This window comes from Mesocricetus auratus, unplaced genomic scaffold, assembly GCF_017639785.1.
Source record: "Mesocricetus auratus isolate SY011 unplaced genomic scaffold, BCM_Maur_2.0 Super-Scaffold_100025, whole genome shotgun sequence".
NCBI classification, from domain to species: Eukaryota; Metazoa; Chordata; class Mammalia; order Rodentia; family Cricetidae; genus Mesocricetus; species Mesocricetus auratus.
This window is the reverse complement of record NW_024429206.1, coordinates 23,562,722-23,585,102: the sequence shown is the minus strand read 5'-3', so window position 1 is coordinate 23,585,102 and position 22,381 is coordinate 23,562,722. Positions and strand designations below refer to the sequence as shown.

At 44.2% G+C, this 22,381-nt stretch overlaps 1 long non-coding RNA gene across 1 annotated transcript; it reads left to right on the top strand.

Moving 5' to 3' along the window:
• The first annotated feature begins 7,497 nt into the window (after positions 1-7,497).
• LOC121133920 lies at positions 7,498-12,688 on the top strand. The gene is made up of 3 exons (XR_005870931.1): positions 7,498-7,591; positions 11,792-11,903; positions 12,451-12,688. It is a non-coding gene; the product is annotated as an uncharacterized LOC121133920 (long non-coding RNA).
• The last annotated feature ends 9,693 nt before the right edge of the window (positions 12,689-22,381 follow it).

Below are 22,381 nucleotides of genomic sequence, written 5' to 3'. Positions count from 1 at the left end.
CAGTGAGATATTCTGAAGGGTGATGACTGGTTAATTTAAGTTCTACCTAGGGTCTCGGGGAATATTACTGCACATAAGGCATGAAGCATGTTGTGGAGGGATGACTACAGGTTGAAAGAGAGATCTGAAATTCAAATTTTCTTTATTTTACCCACAGACACACTAACAACTCTGGCATTCAGGAACTTGTCTGTTTATACTAGTGTGGTAGCTGAATTGCTCAGAAAATCACCACGGCCTCAAATGTTGTCTTTCCTAATTGCTCCATGCTGGAAGCAATGTTTGACATCTTAAAATACATGCACTGGATCTCTTGCTTGCAATTTTTTCGACATAAATAAACACTGCACACCTACCTATCCTCACCTCGCACTCGTTAAGCGTTGTGACTGATTGCTCTCACACCCACCACATGGTGGGTATTCTGGCGAATGGGCCAGGGGAAAGATGCTTGGAGACAGAGACCCTGGCTCTCAGCTTCTCTCTGCAGCTTCTCCTGTTGTGGTTTCTTTTTTGGAAATAGAACTCCCACTGACATCAAAAAGAATCTTTCTCAAAGTGCCTGGGAACCGCAGGGCGGCCAGTGTGGTCTCCCAGTGGCCGACAATCATTCCCAGATGCATTCATTGGCGATCAAATTGGGTTAAATGCCCCCCTTCCAAGCTGGCCTGAAAAAATTGCCCAACACAAGGTCTTTCATGCATTAGACCTCGAATGAAGGGCAAACCTCAAAGCCTGGCCTAGTTCTAAATTTAGATAAGTAATTTTATCCGAGAGTAGAGCTGTGGAATGAGGGTTGCTGGCATGCTCTCTCTGAGTGCCGGTCGAGGGGTATTAGGTCTACATTTCTGTCTTGACAAGTTTTTTTTTCTTTTCTTTCTTTTTTTTTTTTTTTACCCTTCTGAGGTGTCATGTGGATATTTCACTTCGAAAAGAGCAAAGGAACAGGGAAGCCCGCTTAAAATGTCAAGTCACATGACTGGCAGGCGCCTGAAGTGATCTTTGTAACTCGCCTTGCTCTTAATCCCGGCAATAGTACATGCACCATGACAACAGATTGGAACAGACTGTTTGATTTCTAGGAGCTGGCTGAATGGCCCCTCGCGCATGTCATCATCTTGAAGGGGACTTGCTCTCTGGTGTCAGTTTTTATGCTTAGGAACAACAGAAGCAGAGATGGGGTGAAGTATTGTTGGTGTGTTTGTGACCAGTGTTAAACCCTCCCCCTCCTCTCTTTCTGTCAGTCTCTAGTGTCATTCCCCAGGAGCCAACTACATTGTTTTTTGAGATAGGCTCTCTCACTGGGGTTTGCCAAATAGTCTAGGTTGGTTGGCCAGTGAGCCCCAGGGATCCCCTGTGCTGATCACAGTAGCATTTGTTCTCCACCGGACATTTTTAGTTTTTTTTTAAATTTTGCTATTGGTGACCCTAGCTTATATCAAGTTGACACAAAACTACCAGTAGCACCATGGTCTGGCAACAACCCATGATGGATTTTTTTTGGAAGCATCGAACTCAGATCCTTGTGTTCATGTTGTACTTATTTTGCTTTATATCTTCGCTCCCATTAAACATTTTGATGGGTTGAATGAATAGATGAATATCTCATAGGTGATCTGAAATGTCCCTCAAAAGCCTATGTGTTCATGGGTTGTTGCCAGACCATGGTATTCTCAGTAGGTGTGCTGTCTAGTTTTATGCCAACTTGACACAAGCTAGAGTCACTGGAGAGGAGGGAGCCTCAATTGAGATAATGCCTCCATAAGACTGGGGTGTAGACAAGCCTGTAGGACAGCAGTTCTCAACCTGTGGGTCACGACCCCAACTGGGGGTAGAATGACCTTTTCACAGAGGTCCCATATCAGATACTCTGCATTAGAGATTTACATTATGATTCATAACAGTAGCAAAATTAACAGTTATGAAGTAGCAATGAAAATAATTTTATGGTTGTGTTCACCACAACATGAGGAATTGTATTAAAGGGTCGCAGCATCAGAAAGTTTGAGAATCATTATTGATGGGGGACAGCCAAGCCCATTGTGGGTGGTGCCATCCCTGGACCGGTGGTCCTGGGTTCTATAAGAAAGCAGGCTGAGCAAGCCATGAGGGGCAAGTGAGTAAGCAGCATCCTCCATGGCCTCTGCATCAGCTCCTGCCTCCAAGTTCCTGCCCTGTTGAGTTCCTGTTCTGACTTCCTTCAGTGGTATAGTACCATGTGGAAGTTTAAACCAAATAAGCCTTTCCTTCCCAAGTTGCTTTTGGGCATGACATTTCATCACAGCAAAAGTAACCCTAACTGTGATAGTAGGAAGCTTTAAGAAGTGGGGCACAATCAAGTCAGATTACTAAGTGGGTACTCATGAAGGGGATGGTGGGACTCTAGCATTTTCCTCTCTCTCTGTCACTTTCTGTCATCTCTTTTGTGTTCCCAGCCATCAGGTGGAGAGCAGTCTCTTTTTACCACATACTGCCCCCTACATGGCATACTGTACCATCACAGGCCAGCATCAACAGGACATTGATTGAGACACCTGAAATCATGAACTGAGACATAATCTTTTTCCACTATTATGTTCATAGCCTTAGGTATTTTGTTTAGAGATATTAACCTATTCATAAACACACACACACATCTAGCATACATACAGAGATACATATCCACACATAATACATATACATCACACCCACACAGATACACATAGAACATCTACACATACACAAACATGTATATAGCACCCTTACACACACACACACACACACACACACACACACATACACGCACACACCAAGGCCACACATCTGAGTAAATATCGAGTAGCCACATGGATATAATCATTCACTTATCTTGACTTATCAAGGTCATATGGAAGGTATGATTGGCAATTGCCCATGTATTTGCCCAAGTTAAAAAGAACAGCAAAGGTAATGTTGGGGATCCAAATGCGGTGTAGTTTAGCACTCATTCTCTCCTGCCTCTCCTGTGTTCCCTCCAACTCCTTCAAATCTATGGCCTCTTTTTATTTGAATATATATTCACAAACATATGAGTAAAACCTGTTGAGTTCGTTTAGTGTTGTTTGTGTGACTATGGTATCAGGACTGGCCACTTGGCATTGGATGGCCAGTTAGGAGTTAGAAGACTAGCACTTCCTCGTCCATGGGGAAGACTAATTCTCCCTCTCCCAGCAGTCATTAGCTGCCTGCACTTTTTTGTCTAGTGGTGAGGCCCTGTCCGATTTTCCTCTTTCACATTAGCATACCTACTGTTGTTGTTTTATTTAGGTCTTTGTTAGGCAGGAAGTGTTATGGGTGTGGTTTCTCTGCCATTTCTAGGAGACACAGTCTCAAAGCAGACTTCCTGATCCTCTGGCTCTTACAATCTTTCCACCCCTCTTCCATCCATATCCCTGCAGCCCTGGATGCAGGGGCTGTGTTGTTCATGCCTCTGTCGGAGCTGTGTACTTGAGCCATGATCGGTAGGTCTCTGCATTTTCTCCAGTTACGGTTTTCTATAGCCATCTCTGTCACTGCAAGTACTCTCACCACTACTAATTTATCTCTCCAGCACCCTGAACTCACAGTTTAGAGTGGACAATTTGTCACGGTAGGGATGGAATAGCAGCTGGAGAAGCTTAGTCTGTGGCAGCAGGAGCTTGTGGTAAGGCTCATTCATATCCCCATGGGTCAAGAGGCAGAGCAAACCTCCAACCTTACACTTCATCACTCAAGTCCCCAGACCTACCAGAATAGCAGCATCGGCTGGGGACCAGGTGGTCAACTTCAGGAGCCCAGAAGTGGTGTTTCAGATGGTTGGGTTGAGAGACGGTGAGTTTCCTGTATCTTTCTGTGCCCATTACCTCACCCTTGCAATCTGGGTATCCCAGTTCATTGAAACCATGGAAGATGTAGATGTAGATGCTTACAGAGAATTTTCAGAACCATCCATGTGTTCTAGAGGTAGATCACAAACTCATCTGTCTTTCTTCTGACCCAAAGAACAGCGCACAGAGTTTTGATTGAATTGCCTAGTAATTCTATCATGAACGGCGCTTTTTTTTTTCTCCCTTGCACACATTACAGACGGTAACAAGGGAGTTATTTTCAATCAAGGCATGCTACAACGGCAAAGATTTCTCCTAACACTCTGATCCCTTCCTCTGAAATCCATTTCAGATTGGCGGATAAAATGTGATTATATTTACACTTTCCTGACACAATTCAGGCAGCAAAATAACAGCCTGCCAGAGACATTTTTCTTCTTCATATTTAGATATGTCAATGTTGCCGTGTGGGGGAACAGGAAAGGGGAAGAGAGGCAGCTGGGACTGGTGATATGTTTTAGTTGGCTTACCAATAGAGATGTTCTGAGTGCTGGTTTCTGTCTATCTCTGTTGCAGAGTTCCTTGAATGCCTTGCTGAATGGCTTTTGGAACAGTGACATAGTACAGTAATCAATAGTGCTGTGTGCAAATCGAATTTCTCATTTTTTGTCATGACACAGCCAATAAATTATTTCAACCTGAGCCTTTAATTGGTTTGGTTTGTGCTCATAATGGGATATACAAGATTTGACTCATCATTACCTGTGTAAGTCCTGGTGGCCGTTTGTATTGAAAACAGAAGTGTCAGAATGGCAAGGCTCAAATGATGGGGTGGGAATGGTGGCGGGATCTGATGTTGAAAAGAGAGAGAACTTGACGTTGAGTGACAATTCAGGGTTCTGTTTCTTAACCTATAGTGTTACTCTCCCTGGGGAGATGCGGAACAAAAAAACAAAAACAAAAAACAAAAAACAAAAAAAAAAACTCCATCTATTCTGCCTAGATAGGGCAAGAATCCACCCAAGTCTAGCTTAGTGAGCCAACACATTTCCTGGAGTTATTCACAGGTATGGGGAGGGGTTTCTTACAGAAGCATGGCTGGCTGAAAGGCAGTTGCATCACTCAAAAGGCTCCTCCCCCAAGCATAGGTGATGACTCAAAAAAGACACAGCTCTGGATCACCACCCATCCAATGTGCAGGCAGCTCCCCTGAAGACAGTATCTTTCCCCCAGCAACTGTTCACTACTTTTATAAGTGTGGGCCAGGGGTTGGAAATCTTGTTACCTCCCCCAGCTCCCTGAGACTTGCTTATTAGCTTCCTGAGTCTCACAGGCTTCCCTCCTCCCTTCAGGGGAGGTGGTTTCAGTTTGGAGGAAACAACCACAGGAAAATGTACCCCCAAATTGGCTGTGTGCTAGTAGGTAGTTCATTGAGCCCGTGGCCCCACTTATAAAACGAGTGGGTTAGTTTAGGGGCAGTCCAGGTTCAGTGTAGGTGGCAGATCTGCCTATTCCCCCAGAGTAAGAGCATCAAACTATCAGGAAGCATCAGTGCTCTATTGACACCACTGCTCAGGGGAGGGTGCACATCCTATTTCAATAACGCTAGAAAGATCAAGAGTCAAAACTAAATACAAAATTGTCCCTCTGGACTGCAGAGGAGAAGGACCCTCCTGTTTTACAAGTCCCTCCTTGAGCTCTTGATATGCAGGGAATGTTGTAAGTAAGCCAGGAACAAATGACCTGTTATCCCAGCTGCTGGGAACAAGGCCAACAGGCGGTCTGTGTCAGCTTTCTGTGTCTATAACGAAGTCACTGAGATAGTTAATGTAACAGACAGTAGGTTTGCTTTGCCACAGAGTTCCAGCCATTCTTTTTAGGCATGGGAGGGGGGCAGGCTGCTGATGACTAGGGCAGGGAACTTTCCCCTGCAATAAACTGCTCACCTCATGGCAATTGAGAAAGAGGATAAAGGGCCTGGGGTTGTGTAATCTCCTTCAAGGATATGACCCAAGACCCTTTTATTATGCCTTACCTTCTAGAAGTTCTACCAAAAGGACTTAGGAGTAGCACCAAGTCTTTAACGTATGGAGATTTGAATTACATTCAAGAGACAAACTACATGCTTGGGCATGGTGGCACATGGCTGAATTTGAAACCCGCCTGGGCTATATATTAAGACTGTCTCAAAAGAAAAACACACAAATTACAACATAGTCAATTGAGTGACAGTAGAGAACCACCCTTCCCCATGACTGATGAGTGAGGGGGTGTGAAGGTTGTGTGTTCTTGCTCTCATTTGGGTTGTCTCTCAAGTGTCATCCTGTGTTGAGAATGCTCCATAGGTTGTGCTGAGACACCCATCAAGACTTTATCACAGCTCCACGTCTCCCTTTGCAGGTTTCATGAGGATCATTAGAGCCTGCTACTCAGGCATCTCAGTCAGCATCACAGAAAAATTCTCTTTCCTCTGGGAGGGAAGTCTACTGTCTCTAGTTCAGCAGTATGGCAGAAATGACAGGTAGGAGTTCGGTAGTCAACCTCAGACAAACAGCCCATAATGCAGCTGGCCTCTTCCTAGGTGGGTCAAAGCTATTGCATAGATTTAAAAGAATATGTTTTTAATGTATTTGTTTAAGACATTACCTAAATCCCTCGCACCATTAAGATGTTGAAAACTAAATTAAGAAAAGAAAAATGCAGATGAAAATTATTATAAACACTCCACCTTGAAATCCATAGGGCTTTTGAACAAAATATCATGTGTTCCAAAAAATGAGACGAATATAATTAGCTGACTCAGTGCCTTTGTCCCTTGAGGCAGGACCCATTGATCCCCTTGTGATCGTCACACTCTTCTTAATTACTTTTTTTATCACTTCCTTACTTCACACAGGGTCTCATGCAATCCAAGCTGATCTTGAACTCTCTCTGTAGCTAAGGATAACCTTGGAGTCTGCTTTCTGCCTACTGGGATTCTGACACTCTAGTTCGACCCAGTGCTGAAGAAGTGTCAGTGTTTATAAAATCTGCCCGATTTTGGTAGAATTAAGAGTTTATTTGTGGTTGGAGTGGAGAAAGGCAGGTTTTTGTTCTTGTTTTCTTCAGGAAAGCAGGACAGAATGTATTTGTGGGTAGACATGAAGAATATTTTCTTAGAGTGGCAGGTGGCACGCTTCACACTTTTTCATTGCCTGTGTGGCCCTTTAGGGAATCAAGTTTCAACTCCTGTTCAGGATCAGCCATGGTTGTTCGGGAACCCTCAGCCTTCAGTCAACCTTAGCTTCTATGCCCCATTCTACAAACTAGCCTTAAGAGTAAGGAAAGGAGGAAAAAATAAAGGAGAAGGAGAAAGAAAGGGGGAAGGAAGAAACAGGCAATTGCAACAGTATGACTCTACAGACACACTCTACGGATCCTTTTATTTATATTAATGCTGGGATGAAATCCAGGGCTTTTCATGTGTTAGGTAAACGTTATACTTCTTAGGCATGGCCTAAGAATATTCTTAGCAAGTGCTTTACCATTAGGGAATTCTAGGCAGGTGCTCTACTGCAGAGTCATGTCCTCAGTCCCTCCCTGGAGGATTCTAGGCAGGTCATCTGCTTTGGAGTCATTCCATTTCTATACTTTCCCATTGTTATGTTTTCATTGGTGATGTCACAATCTGCACAGCCGTCTTGATTTTGCCAACTAAATGCCATGCTTTTGACTATCTAAGGCCCTTGAGCTGTTGGCCACTTTTCCTTATGAAGTATCAGTCTCAGGTATGGTCCTAGTTTACTTTCTGTTGCCATGATAAAGACCATGATCTAAAGGAAGTTGGGTAGAAAAGGGTTTATTTAGGTTACATGTCACAGTCAGTCTGTTGTGTGACAAATATCTGCTCACTCCTGGTCAGAAACTGTCAAGAGACTGAAGTGCAGATAGACTCAAAGGGCTTTAGTGAATCAATGAGTTTTATTGGGTTACTTACAGGAGTATGGGTGAGGAATTACTCACAGGAGCAGAAATGACTCAAAGACAGTTACATCACTTAAGCCCACCACAGCATGAGTGACAGCTCATACACTCTGAATGCCTGGAGATCACTGCATAGCTTGCAGGCAGCTTAACAGGCTGAACAGTGTCCTTTCTGAGTAGCTCAGTTGGCCTGACTCTCTTCCAGGAAGCTGAACTTGCTTTTGCTTTTTCTGGGTAGTTTAGTTGGTCCCTGCTTCTTGCAGGTGGCTGGTTTGGCTTGAACTCCTAGACAGCTCAGTTTGTCTAAGAGTGGCTCTTAAATCTTTGCTGCTTATATACTCTTGGGCAGAAGGGGCCTAATGGATCTGGTCAGTTTCAGGGAGTTCCTGAAGCTAATTTGAGTTGTATAGCTCCTGTCTTAATAATGAACTTCTGTGAGGGGTGGAATGTTTCATCTCCCCATAAAATATATGTTGTTTCATCTTTTTATAAGCATCCTAAGATATATTATTGTTGTCTCATTTCCCTTTTATATCCTATGTCTAAAGAAGTTTTTCTCCAAGATGGAAGGTCTAAGTCTCAGATGAAACTGTTACAGAACATATTAAACTGTGAAGCCAAGCCAAAGCAGGAATCTAAAGGCAGGACCTGAAGCAGAGACCATGGAGAAATACTACTTACTGGCTTGCTCCCCATGATTTGCTCAGCCTGCTTTCTTATAAAATGCAAGGCCATCTTACTTCCCAGTAGGCTGGGCCCTCCCACATCAACCATTAATCAAGAAAATGTCCTTCAGACTTGCCTATAGGTAATCTGATGGAGGCATTCTCTTAGTTGGGGCTCCTGTCCCAAGATAACTGTAACTTTATGTCAAGTTGAGAAAAATGATGATGTTGATGATAATGATTATAAACTAAATAGTACACATATGTGGGAACACCAGACCTTGAGCAGAGACCCACTTCCCCTTCTGCCTGGGAGTAGGCAGCTGTAAGACAATGTTTAGTAAAAACATGCTTACTAAAAACGATACAATAAGTTCCTGGAAAAGGCCTTCCCACGGAAACCGCCCTGACCTCGACCTTGTCAAAGGACTAACCGCACCTTCAAAACCCACACACATCCACCTCTGGTGTCAGAGAGAACCAGCCAGGGTGGAGGAGAGAGCAGAAGCTTCTCTGGTGGGAGCCTTTCTTAGGAAGTCTTCTTGAACCTTTTTGGAGCCTGTTTAAAGTTTTCTTTATATCGTTGAACGAGTCTCTGTGTTGTCAATCCCAGACACCCTCCGCACGTTCTCGGACACAGGCCGAGAAGCAGATGTGACCCAGACTTGGCCGTCCACATCAGGATACATGACTCTGCCCCCAAGATACTGTGTTCCTATCATTTGATTTAATGATGACTTCATGCATTACTTTCCTTTTTTATGTTTCTGTGTATGTACATGCACCTGTGTGTGTAGTGTGGGCCTATTTGTGAGTGTGTGTGTGTTTGTGTGTGCACGAATACACATGTGTGTATAGGTCAGAGGTCAACCTCCAGTGTCTTTCTCAATCACTCTCCACCTTATATTTTGAGACGGAATCTCTTACCGAGCCTGGAATGTCCTGGCTTGACAAGTCTGGCTGGCTAGTGAGCCCCAGGGATCCTCCATTCTCACCCGGTCAATCGTGAATCCCTCACCGGCAGCACTGGTATTACAGGCACATACCATCGCTTGTGGCCACTCGATATGGTGTCTGGTGCTTGGATTTGAATCCTCATGCTATGTGGCAAGCACCTTACAAACTGAGCCATCTTCTCAGTTTCCTTAGTCTCTTGGTCTCCCCTCCTCCTCTCTCCTCCTCCTCCTCCTCCTCTTCTCTCTCCTTCCCCTCTTCTCCTCCTCCCCCTGCTCCTCCTCTCCTGTTCCCCTCCTCTCCCTTTTCCTTCTGTGTGCTATGTGCCATGGCATGTGCACATGGGAGCCAAAGGATGGCTTTGTGGCGTTGATTGTTTTCTTTCACCTTGCTACCCAGGATAAAGCTCAGGCTCTTGGGTTTGCGTAGCAAGTGCCTTTTACCATCTCACATCTCCAGGTCTGCAGAACCATCTCCCAGGCCCTTGGGCTTTTCTTTATAGGGTATTTCTAGCAACCCAGTGTGACTCCCAAAAGGAGAGCAAGGTGGGGGATGTGGGGGCAGACCAGCTGCTGGAATTCATGTGTGCCTGTCTGGAGGAAATTTAAGATTTCGGAGGTGTGAAGGAAAATCGTGTCCGTGTGGGATGCTTACGATAATAGATTTACAGCTCCTCTATTCAGTGCCGCTCTCCTTGCTTATTAGATCTGTAAATTGTTACTTAAAGGTAAATTTTTCAGATTGATTTAGTTTGCGCACTCCCTCTGAGAATCATGCACGTTCCCAGAGGCCCTAGAGCAGTGACTATGGCCCGAGTAAATTGAACTTGTTTAAAGCCATAAGTAAATGCTCAGGTCTCTATCCACTCATGAACAAGCCAAACCTGTGAGAAGCCAGGGAGATGCACTGAAAGCTTGCATCAAGGAAGATCCTTGTAGAGACAGGGTGCAGAGCAACCAGGGTATGCCTGGGAGATGATGAGTGTACTGCCTGCCCAGGGCGCATGGCCTGACATGTGGGGACAGGGGGTAGGGAGTTAGAATGCAATGCTCAGGCTCGTTTGTGTGAATTTACAAGTTCAAAACTGATCATGTATATGATTGACGATTCTATAGAAGTTCATATTAAAAAGTAATTAAGCTGTTTGTTGACTAAGTTCTCACGATGTCTACAATAATGAGGAAATTCCCCGGTACAGGGGTAGGGGTGGGACAAAGAATGGATTTATTTCTCTAGTGATATCATTAATCAGTTGAGAGTCCGCACTCTTCTTGCAGAGGATACTAATTTGGTTCCCAGCGCTCACTGCAGGTAATTCACAGTCACCTGTAACTCCATCTCCAGAGGAGATGGCCTCTGCCGGGTACAGACACGTGCATACTCACAGAGAGAGGGAGGGAGGAAGACACACGAATGAGTGATGAAAAAATACAAATCATAGCCTTCAAAAATGAAAAGTGGTGATGAGTGCGAGCCATTTATGTTCCATCATACTAAGCCAAAATATCTGGAGTGTATTGGTTTCTTAATATGTGTGTAATTAATCCATTAATTACTTGACATAAGGGCTAAGCCTCATGCTGTTTAATTAAAGCAAAGGGCACACTGACAACAAATATCTAAAATGTTCAGATATAAGAAAGTGGTAGAAAACCAAATGCTGAACAACTTAGTGAGATTTAGATTAATGAGTTTGGGGAATATGTCCCTTGTTTTTCCCTACATAAGCTTATCTAATGTACAACGAATATGGGTATGGACTCTCTCTCTGTCTCTCTGTCTCTCTCTGTCTCTCTGTCTCTCTCTCTCTGTCTCTCTGTCTCTCTGTCTCTCTGTCTCTCTCTCTCTCTGTCATAACTGTCTCTAGACAACTCTGACTGGTGCATTGGGATTCTCTTTTTATGTTTAGAATCATTGAATACCATTCAAGAGTCTAGCAGGCTGTCTAACATTTAACTATTGCTTACACTAATTTTAATATTTAAATGATTTTAGTAATATTCAAATAATTTAAATGTGTCCATTCAAAGACCTGCATATTAGACTTTCATAAAAGGCCTGCATGATTAAATTCATGATTGTCTAAAAATGCGAGGAATCAAGTACTCTTCCATTATTAAGCCAACTGAATTGTTTTTTGCTACAGTGTCCAAATAAAATAGATGAAACATAAAAAGGAATAGGCTTTCAATCCATGGACAGGCAATAGGAATCTCGAATGCATGTTGCTTAGTGAGTAAAATCTCATCTGGAGCAGATGTATACCACATGACTCCAATTATAAATTGTTTTAGAAAAAAACATCAGAACCATAGTGATTGCGAACAAAGCAGTAGTTGCTGAGAACATGGGGAGTCCAGTATCTTCTTTCTCTTTTATGAACAGACGGTGAGATGAGCAAATGCACTTCTCTTTGAACTTTGACCATGCTTTCTGCCTTCAAACAGATGTCCAAAAAGTAATAGATCCGTTGTCCCTGGACTGAAGTCTTCAAACTGTAAGCCAATGGAAACCTTTTCCCTTTATAAGTTGATAATTTGGGGGTATTTGCTACAGTGATAGACAGCTGACTAACCTGGTGGACTTCCTGTGTGTGTGTGTGTGTGTGTGTGTGTGTGTTGCATGTGTATTATGGAGGTCTGAAGTCAATGTCATGTGTCCTCATCATTCATATCCCCACTTCATTTTTGGGTGTGCATGTCTCACTGAACCGTGACTTCAGAAACTCAATTATTTATGTAGGCTGGATGTCCAGTGAGCCTCACCGCTCCTTCTGTCTTTGCCTCCCTAACTCTGGGATTATAAACACACAGCACCATAGCTGGCTTTTTATGTGGGTCCTGGGGAACCTGAACTCAGTTCCCCATGTTTACGTATCAAGCAGTTTACCCGCTGAACCAACTCCCTAGCTCCCATCCCTTTCAAGATCAAAACAGAAAGAACGGTGGGGGTGGGGCAATGGTAACGAAGAAGCGAGAAGGGAAACGACAGCGATTTCCACAAGTCTGCCCCAAAGTCTCATTTGTCAAAGTCTTGCACCCTAGGTGATGGCACCATTGAGAAGTGATTGGATCATGAGAACGTTAACTTCAGCCACTGATGAGATCAAAGCTGCATGAGCTACGAGGACATGAGACCCGATGGTCTTGTCAGAGAAAGTGGGCATCTTGGGATGTGCCTTTGGAAGGTGGATCGTGTCCCTAGTTAATGTCAATCTGTCTGTTTGTCCTCTCTCTCTCCCTCTCATCACAAACCCACAGCAATAAAGATGGCTAAAATGTAGGAAATCTTGACTCAATGGACATCTTTCCTCCTTTAAATTATTTACCTCACGGATTTTGTCAATCGGTGAAAGTTGACTAATACACATGGACAGGGTAAATTTTTCCCTAACTGCTTTCATCTATCTAAACCCTGTCTCATCAAAGAGGTGACTCCTATAATTTACTAGACTTTGGGGTTCCTGCCAGTCTCTAGGAGGAGGCGCATGGATGCTGTGCGAGCAACCCTGGAGTTGGGGTGGGAGGGGAAGCCAGTGTGAGTAGAAGGTTGACAGCTGAATGACAGGCTAACTTTTAACTCTTACTCCCTCTGCTAACAGATGAAACACACAGTTAATTTCTAGGAACGTGGCTGCTGGGGTGGCAGCTGAGGGAAATCAAAGGCTCAGCAGGCCCCCATAATTCATACTCATTTTGTGTAGCCAGAGTGGATGATGGGATGGCAGGGTATGAAAAAGTTCCCAGCTCTTGCGGGCACACCGCTGTGTCGAGGCCCGTCCCACTGCTCTGTCTCCATCTGCATGCGTGCCCAGGGCCAGCCAAAATCTGGATTCGTGCAGGGAAAGTAAATGGCAGTACCCACTCTTCGCTTGCTCAGGCTGCTGAGGCAGCTGGCGAAGACAAGTGACCCAGTTCTGCCATCTAATCGGTATTGTCTGCACCTCGGGAGCATCCTTCTCTGAGGGACGCTCATTGTGATCCATTCTATTTACCCACAAATGCCAGAATTTACTTCCGAGGAGCTACACATGATAACACTCTCCCTGTGTCAAAGACTTTTATTTGAGATGAAAGACCCAACAGTGCCTGGCTTGTCTGATTAGAGCTGTAAGTTCTGTGATTATCCTCAGAATACAGACAGGGCTTCAATTGTGGCTTTGTTCTCTTCCTCCCCTCAAGGCTGGTAAGCTGAGAGCTCAGCTGATTCCCCAAGACAGCCTTGTGCTGGGTAGTCGCTCAATTGCTCAGTGCCATGCAGGTTCTCAGATACATACTTTTCTCTATTTGCGTGTGTGTGCATGGTGTGCGTGTGTGCATACACACACAATGCACAGGTAAGTAGACTGATGGATAGATGCATAGGTAAACAGTTAGTATTGCTTACTTTCTCACTGTAGGGTCTGATGTACCAGCCATGTATGAGAAGTACTATTTCCCTTTACCTTCATGGGCAGACTGGAAAGAGTTCTCAGAACTATGATGAGTGAACTAAATAGAGAGCAGGGTACCACCTCAACTTGTTCCTGGGAGGAGGGCCAAATCATGGAGACACTAGATGTGAACTGGGGAGAGGCTCTGTTGCTACGCTGTTTGCTCTGTAAACATGGAGACATGAATTTGACCCCTAGAACCTATGGGAAAAGCCAGACACAGTGGCATGTGATTGCCATTCCAGTACTGGTGAGGTAGAGACGAGAAGATCCCTGAGACTCACTAGCCAGACACCCTAGCCTACTGGGCAAGTGCCATGTTCAGTGAGAGACCCAGTCTCCAAAAAAAAGGTGGATTACTCTTGAGTTGTCCTCTTGCTTCTTCACAAACACATAGGTGAGAATATATATATATATATATACATATATATGACAGATTCACACACATATTCACCCACCCACAATATTTGACACTTTTCAGTTTGTGTAATAAAATATTGTGACAAAAGAAACTCAAGGAAGAAAGGGTTTATTTGACTCACAGTTCCAGAGTATAGATTCCATCAAGGCGGAGAAGGCATGGCCTCAGTTAGGGACACTATGGCAGTATGACAGCAGAAGCAGGAAGTAGCTGATCACAGTTTGATCTACACACAGTGCAGGAAAGGGAGAGAGAGAGAGAGAGAGAGAGAGAGAGAGAGAGAGAGAGAGAGAGAGAGAGAGAGAGAGAGAGGAGAGTAGGAAGTGGAGTAAGACTATAAACTTTTAAATCCCACTTCCAGTGAAGTATTTCCTCTAGCAAGACTCTGCTTCCTAAAGGTCCCACAACATCCTGAAACACCCAGCTAGGGGTGGGGTGCTGAAATACATGAGCCTGTGGGGGACATTTCTCATGCAAACAACCATACCTCTGCACACAAAGATACTAGATGCAACACTTAGGTTTGAGACGAGGGTGGGCTTTCGGCAAGAGAGAGCCATTTCCAGGAGTCCATCCTATGGTTCATTCTGGGATCTCTTCCTAGGGTGATCAGCCCAAACTCCTAAAATGAACGTTTGCAAGATACGGAGATACTGCGAGATACTGGTGCTTTAAGAAGCCACATGAGGGCTGGGGAGATGGAGAGTGGGTGAGAATGCTTGCTGTACAAGCATGAAGACCTGAGCTCAAATGTCCAGCAGCAACGTAAAAAGCTGGATGTTGACATCCGTACACTACAGCCCCAGTGCTATGGGAGTTAGAGTGTAGAAGAGACGGCAGGGCTTGCTGGAGTCAGTCTAGTTTCAGGTTTCAGTGATAGACACAGTCCCAAGAGGTGGATAGTGACAGAGCAGGACATCTGGTATCCTCTTCTGGAGCCTATTCTTCTGAGTGCACACACAGGGACATGCAGCATACGCCCCCACCCACCACACACATACACCTCCAAACCCCCACAGAAAGAAGCTGTGTATTTCCATCAAAGGAAATAAGCACAGTAGCTGCTGAGATGAGCATCCTCTGACCCAGTGTGAATGATTGACAAGGAGGAGCCGCAAGAAGCAAGTAGAAGTAATGTTAGTCGAGCATCCTTTGTGGCAGCCCCAGGGTAACCATCCGCTCGCAGGGATGGAGGGGAGGGAAAGGGCACAGTGGCCTTTCGCAGACACTAGAGCACACGAAGAGGCAGGAGTGGCTGCAGGCAGGAGGTGGGGTGGAGCCCAGCAGGGGCAGCTGTAGCTTGAGATCTTCGATGACCTCTGAGATGGAGTGTGAGATACTCTATGAAGATAGCAGCAGGTGGGAGTCAGGGGAAGTTTGGGAGATCAGAGACTTCCTCTGTATCTGATTATGTCCTACTATCAACCTTTAAAACCCATTTCCAAGGGTACTTCTCAAAAGGTTCTGTTTTTAGAAGTGGGTCATCTTCCTCACAACTCCCCAAGCTCCCAGAGCTCTTAACCTTATTGCACACATTATCTTCTGAGCTATACTTTAGTTACCTGTGGTCTGTCCAACTCAATTAGTTTTTTTCTAGATCACCATTACTGACTGTCCTGTTCTTCTCCATTTAGCATCTTCTAGAACCTATAGTCTTTGGTGGAAGAGGCACTGTCTCTGAATTTTCCTCATGATACAGCCAAGATGATTCTTCAGTAAATAACATGATGATTGTGTGTGTGTGTGTGTGTGTGTGTGTGTGTGTGTGTGGTGCATGGAGACAAGAGGCTAATACTGGATATTTTCTTCAGTAAATTTCCATATAATATTTTGAGACAGAATCTTTCACCAAATCTGGCACTTACTGGTTCAACCAGGCCAGCAGTCTCAACCTGTGGTTTGTGATCACCAGAGAACATATTTCCAATGGTCTTAGGAATTGAGACACCGATCAGTAGCAAAATCACAGTTATGAAGCAGCTATGAAAATAATCTTATGGTTGGGAGCGTCACCACAGCATGAGGAGCTGTATTGTATTAAAGGGTCAATACATTAGGAAGGTTGAGAACCACTGAGCTAGACTAATTGCCCCCAAAGCCCTGGAATCTAATCACCTTCACCTCCCCGGCATTGGCAATCCTGGTTTTTATGGGAATTCTGGGGAATTGAACACTGATCCTTAGGTTTGCTTGTCAAGAACTTTATTGACAGAGCTCTCACCACAGCTCAGATTTCATTTCTAAAGGAATGGCTCTCTGCTTATTGACAGCAGAGAGGTACAGAGGCGGTAGAGGAGAAGGAATTGTCCCTTGAGGAAAAAAAATCATTGTGGTGGCTTTGGATTCCAACACAGTCTGGTTTTCCCAGGAGAGGTCAAGCCTTGCTCATAATGTGTGAGCAAATGCTTGCACAGGGAGGGAGGTGGTCAATGGACGTGAATAACCCCATTTTCAGGGAATGCCCTTGACAGGGCTGGCTGTGTCCTGTCTGCTATGCTGACACTTTTGCTTTACCTGCTTTCATGATAGTCAGAGGCCAGCAGATGAGACAGAAGGCAGGAGGCCCAGCTGAGAGGCTAGTGGGTGAAGGGGAGGGGATGGAACCTCTGGGGGAGGAAACAGCACCTCCCTAGACTAATTAAACCCTTTGGTCTCTGGCCCCCTCCAGCCCTGGAGTATTAGCACTGCTGAATCAGCTCCCCGCCAAGGCCAAGCTGCCTCTCTTTTTCCTGCTTGATTTGCCTAATGGAAGCTGACAGTGAAGTTCATCCCTGATTGTCAGGTTTCAGTAGGAACCTGGGGTGGGGGTGGGGGACACACAGACATTTGAAGAATAAAAATAGCTCACATAATGAGATCCTTTATTTAGCTGAACAATTTCTTTAATGACTCTCTCTCTCTCTCTCTCTCTCTCACACACACACACACACACAAGTTGGGCACACAGACATCTGCTTTTCTAGAGTCCTTGACAATGTCCTGTGAAAAAGGTGAGAAGTCATTTACTACTGGAGGTGGACAGTGCTCCCAACCCTCCTCTACTGGCCTCCCCATTCCCCATCTCTTTCTATGTACCCAAGTGCGATGCACACAGTCAGGAAGAGTTAGACACTTTGCCCCAAGTTAATCACAGCTACTCAAATCGGACATTTATATTTTTGTTTTTCGAGATTTGGTATTAATATATCTATTTATACACAACAATTGGTTTTATTATGACATTTTCATACACTTGGAAGGGCATGGGCGAGGCTTTACATACAGTAGCATGGCTGCCTTAGCGAACAGAACATGACTGAAGAAAATACCTCTTCCTTCTCCATTAGCCATTAAGCAACTATAGAATCTCAGGGACGGGGAGAACTCCTGAGCCCATCCCCATTAGCTATTACCAGTTGCCTACAGATCCTGAATGGAGCCCTGTGACCCACCTTCCTCTCCTCCCTCAACAACAGAGTGTTGACAGGCTCATTCATGTTCAGGACTTAGAAAGGCAATACCAGCTGCTGTGAGTTCAAGGGTGCAAACCCTGGACATTCAATTAGACATCTAGGTTAGTAGGACTCGGCAATGAGAGGAGGGGGAGAAATGAAGAACTTACCAGAAATCTTTAAGCAAGTATTCCATCTAGCCTTTCCATGTGTGGAAGACCTTACAGAGTAGAAATCCAAGGAGTTTCAGGACAGAACCTAGGAAACCACTGGATGGAGACTAAAATAAGACTGGAGGAGTTCCAGGAAGTTTGTTTACAGCAAACAAATGGGATACAAGCAGAGGAAATCTTTAACAGATCGGGTACTTCTAAGACTCTGACAAAGATACATAGCTATTTTATTAATAGGAGAAAGGGGAGAGACGAAGGGAGGGAAACCGGAAGAGAGAGGGGAAAGGAGAGATGGAGGAAATGGGGGAAAGTAAGGAGGAGGGAGGGTGGAAAAGAGGAAACAAGGAAGGAGAGAAGGGTGAGGAAGTAGGGGGTGAAGAGAGGAGAAAGTGAAGAAAGGAAGGATAGAAGAAGGGAGGGATGAAGGAGAGCAGGGAAGATAGATGGATAGAAGAGATGGGAAGGAAGGAAGTTAGCAAGATGGAAGAAAGTAAAGAGAGGAGGGATGGAAGGGGAAACAGAGGCATAGAGGAGGAGAGAGGGAGGGAAGAGGTAGAGAAGGAAGATGGGAGGAATGAAGAGAGAGGGAGGGTGAAGAAAGAAGGATGGGGAGACAAATTATAGAAACCCAGGATCCAGGCGTGGGGGAAAATGAAACAGGAGTGTTTGAGTCACCAGTAGTGCTCCCTTGAAAGCAGAGATAAATAAATCACTTCAGTCTACATGCCAAAGAATTTATTCTCTTGACAGGCATTACTCCCGGGGATGAAATGTGATCCCAGAACACTCTGTCTAGCTCTACAAACTCAGAAATTCATGCAGCCACAATGAATGAGTGCTTTTCACGTTTTGCTTGTTGACCTGAGTTCAAGTTTGAGAGTGCATCTATAGACAAAGCAAGGACATCCTCACTCAGGTTTTGAGAAAGAATGTGTGTGCCTTCCATCTTGCTCATGTAAAAGCATCGCTATAGTTACAGAAGCTTGGTAAAGAAGAGAGCATTGTGGGGCAGGGAAGATGTCCCTGTGGTAAGGAATCAGAATATCTGCCAAAGTGCACAAAGGGGCATTTAAGCGTGTCATTAAAAACCATAAGCATAAGCAGGAAAGGCTCTACAAAATACACATTTCTGATATAAGCAATATTGGAGATAATGATTGTTGTACATATTTGTAATCTTAACCCTTCAGCAGCAAAGGCAGGAAGGACTCAAGATCTAGATCCCAAGGGGAAAAAAACAGTAGTAATGGGTTAGAGATGGAGCTCAATTGGTAGATTGCTTCACTAACACACATGAGGCCATGGGTTCCATACCTGACTAACACACATAGGCCATGGGTTCCATACCTGACTAACCCACATGAAGTCATGGGTTCTATACCTGGTTAACACTCATGAAGCCATGCATTACATACCCAGCACCACATAAAATGGGGAGGCAATATGTACCTGTAATCCTAGCACTTAGGAGGTGGAATCAGGAGTATTGGGGATTCAAGGTCATTCTTGGATAAATAGCAAGTCTGAGGTCAGCCTGGGATACATGAGAGACTGTCTCAAACCAGTACCATGGTAGCAGTAACAACACAGAAGGAGACATAGGACCTCAGCTTGTCACCACTGCCTGGCAAACTGGTCTTATTCCTTTCTGTATGGAGTAAAATTTGGGACCCTAAAAGAAAGTGATGAAGAAAAATAAGTAGCCAGTATTCCATCTTCTCTATAAATAACACAAAAGCTTTGAAACTGATACGTCCTGAAGTATTGTTATGAGCATATTATGAAAAATAGAAGGTGGTACAATCTGTGATTAGAGACAGAATTCAGAGGGTATGATGATTGACTTCAGTAGGCAGCTTGGTACAATCTTATAATCACCTGAAAAGAGTGTCTCAATCAGGGATTGTCAATATCAGTGTGGCCTGTGGAAATGTCTATGAGCGATTATCCTTATTTTGATCATTGAGATGGGAGAACCCACTAGTTCAGTACAGCACTGTTCCCTGGGACCGAGTCCTGGAGCTGTATATAAATTCTGGGATTGTGTATGTATATATTTTTGTTCTTTTTCTGTGTATGCATTACTTTTATGTAGCTCATGGACTTACCTCATATAGAAGCTTCACTTCCAACTTCTATTTTTAACATTTATCAATTTTAGTATTAGCTATTTGAAACTGAGTCTCACGTGGCCCAGGCTGGCTTCAAATTCGGTATGTAACTAAAGATGTTTTTGAACCTCTGATCTTTCTGTTTCTACCTTTTGAGTGCTTGGATGGCAAGCATGCATGACCACACGCTATTAGTGCAATTCCAGGATGCAATCCAGGGCTAGACTCATGCTAGACAAGCATTCTAACAACTTAGCCACATCCCCAGATCTGCCGCCTCATTTCTAATCTTATTGTTCCTCTACTCTACACATTTACCCCCTGCTGCCCACTCCACCTGTTGGAGCATCTCCCATTCGCTTGTCCTGCTTCCTGCCCAGCGTGTGGCTAGTCATGAGGAAGTTTCAAAGCTGTGCTGGTTGTATGAGAAGAAAGAGCAGCTGAAAAATTGTGTGACCATTTCCCTTGGCCGGTGATTGACTGTATGGGAAAAGAAGATGAGGTTTCAGGCAACTGACTTTTGTTAGACACTCCAGACATTATTTCACATGCTTCATGGGAATGACCCTCTCAGCCCCATCGTTCAGGTTTTGTTCTTGTTATGTTGCACTTGATTCCAAATTGAAACATGCCCTCCTGGAGGAAAAAAACATTAAAACTCAGAAGGTTCTAAAAGGATGATCATTAAGACTCAATAAATAAACAACTCACACAAAGAAACACACTTTGTCCCTGGAATCAGAGTCAGTGAAAGAAATGCACCCTGGCCCTAAAATTAGAGCCAAAAGGCTAAAAAGGACCAGAGAAAGAAACACACATTGTCCCTGAACCAGAGCCAATCTGAGCTCAGCATTGAAATCTGACCAATCCCCACCCTGGAAGCCATATATAATCCCTTTGTTTGTTCAGGTTGTGGCTGTTCTTGCTACCCAGCTGTCCTCTGCCACTCTGGCAGAGGGCAGCCACTCTTCTGGATTCTTCCCTCCCAATAAACCCCTTCAATGAGCTTCCGGTGAAGACTTCTTTTGCAACAGAGCAAAGAGGACCCTGAGCAGAGCAGAGTGAGTGGGTCTGTAACACTTTTGCCTGGGAAACATTCCCCTGGCAGAGTGGAGTTGTTACACTCGGCTCTCCACTCCTGGGAACAGAGGTGAATTATAGCAACTTCATCCGGTAAACATTTTGCTCTCCTGGTGAGAAAAACTGCTACACTAGGCCAAAACAAGCCCCAGCTGGAGGAAGACCCTCTCCTACAGGAGCAGAGCTGATACACTGGGGAAGCCTTTCCCTGAAGCAAGGCTGTAAGCTGCTATGCTTACTGTGACCTGTGGTAGTCCTTTGCTCCTGAGCTCCAGGATACCTTTCCATCTGAGCTGTGTAACACTCAGTATTCTGTGACTCCTGAGTGCCAGAATGCCTGTCCCACCCGATCTGTACAAAAGGCCTACAGGAGAATCCATATACTATAGAGAAACTAAGCACATTAAAGCTACTTTCCAATTTTGCTGCTTTTCAAATTGTTGAGGTGAATTAAGAAGTATAGATTTAATGTTAAATACACCAATAATTGAACGGAAAACAAAGTAGTCACATATCAAAACCAGTTACTATCCAGTATGGAATGAATTTTAGGATGTATTTGTCTGTGTTACTGTAATACTCTATCATAAACTAGGTGATTTAAATAGCAAAAATCATTTATACCACCTCTAGGGATTGCAGTAATAGAAATACAAATTTAAGGTCTCATCAGAGATATTTCAGAATCTTTTCCCATGTCTTATCCACAACTTTCTGTTCACTGACCTCTTCTTTTGCATGTGTATGATAAAAGAGTACATCCTTTGATGTCTTTTCTTATGAGGGCATAAGGTCACGGTCCTGTCCTCAAGAGTTCTCTTACATATTATGAACCCTTAAAGGCCCAGTTTCCAAATACCCTTTGGAGTTAGGTCTTGTTGTATAACTATCTCCTGAAATTTGAAACTTTCTGTTAGGTTTCAGGAAGTAAGCAAAACTTATGGAAATTACAAGACTCACCAGGCCCTTCTTCAAAGTTATATAGATAGTAATGAGGACACTGTGATTGGGTGAACCACCTGAAATTTGTGTAGGTGGTTCCAAGCATGAAACTTGCAAGCTACCACCCATGCTGGGTTGGACGTTTCAGTTATCCATGCTCCTGTAAATAACTTTAATAAACTTGCTACTTTACTAAACAAGACAGGTAGAATCATTGATGGGATATAATGTCAGTGCCTTATCTGAGTGAACAGATTTCTTTTTCTTCTCCCTCCCTCCCTCCCTCCCTTCCTCCCTAACTTCCCCTCCCCCCTCTCTCTCTCTTTGTATCTCCTTAGGGAAAGCCACATAACAGAATTTTATCATGAATTTTGAGACACACAAA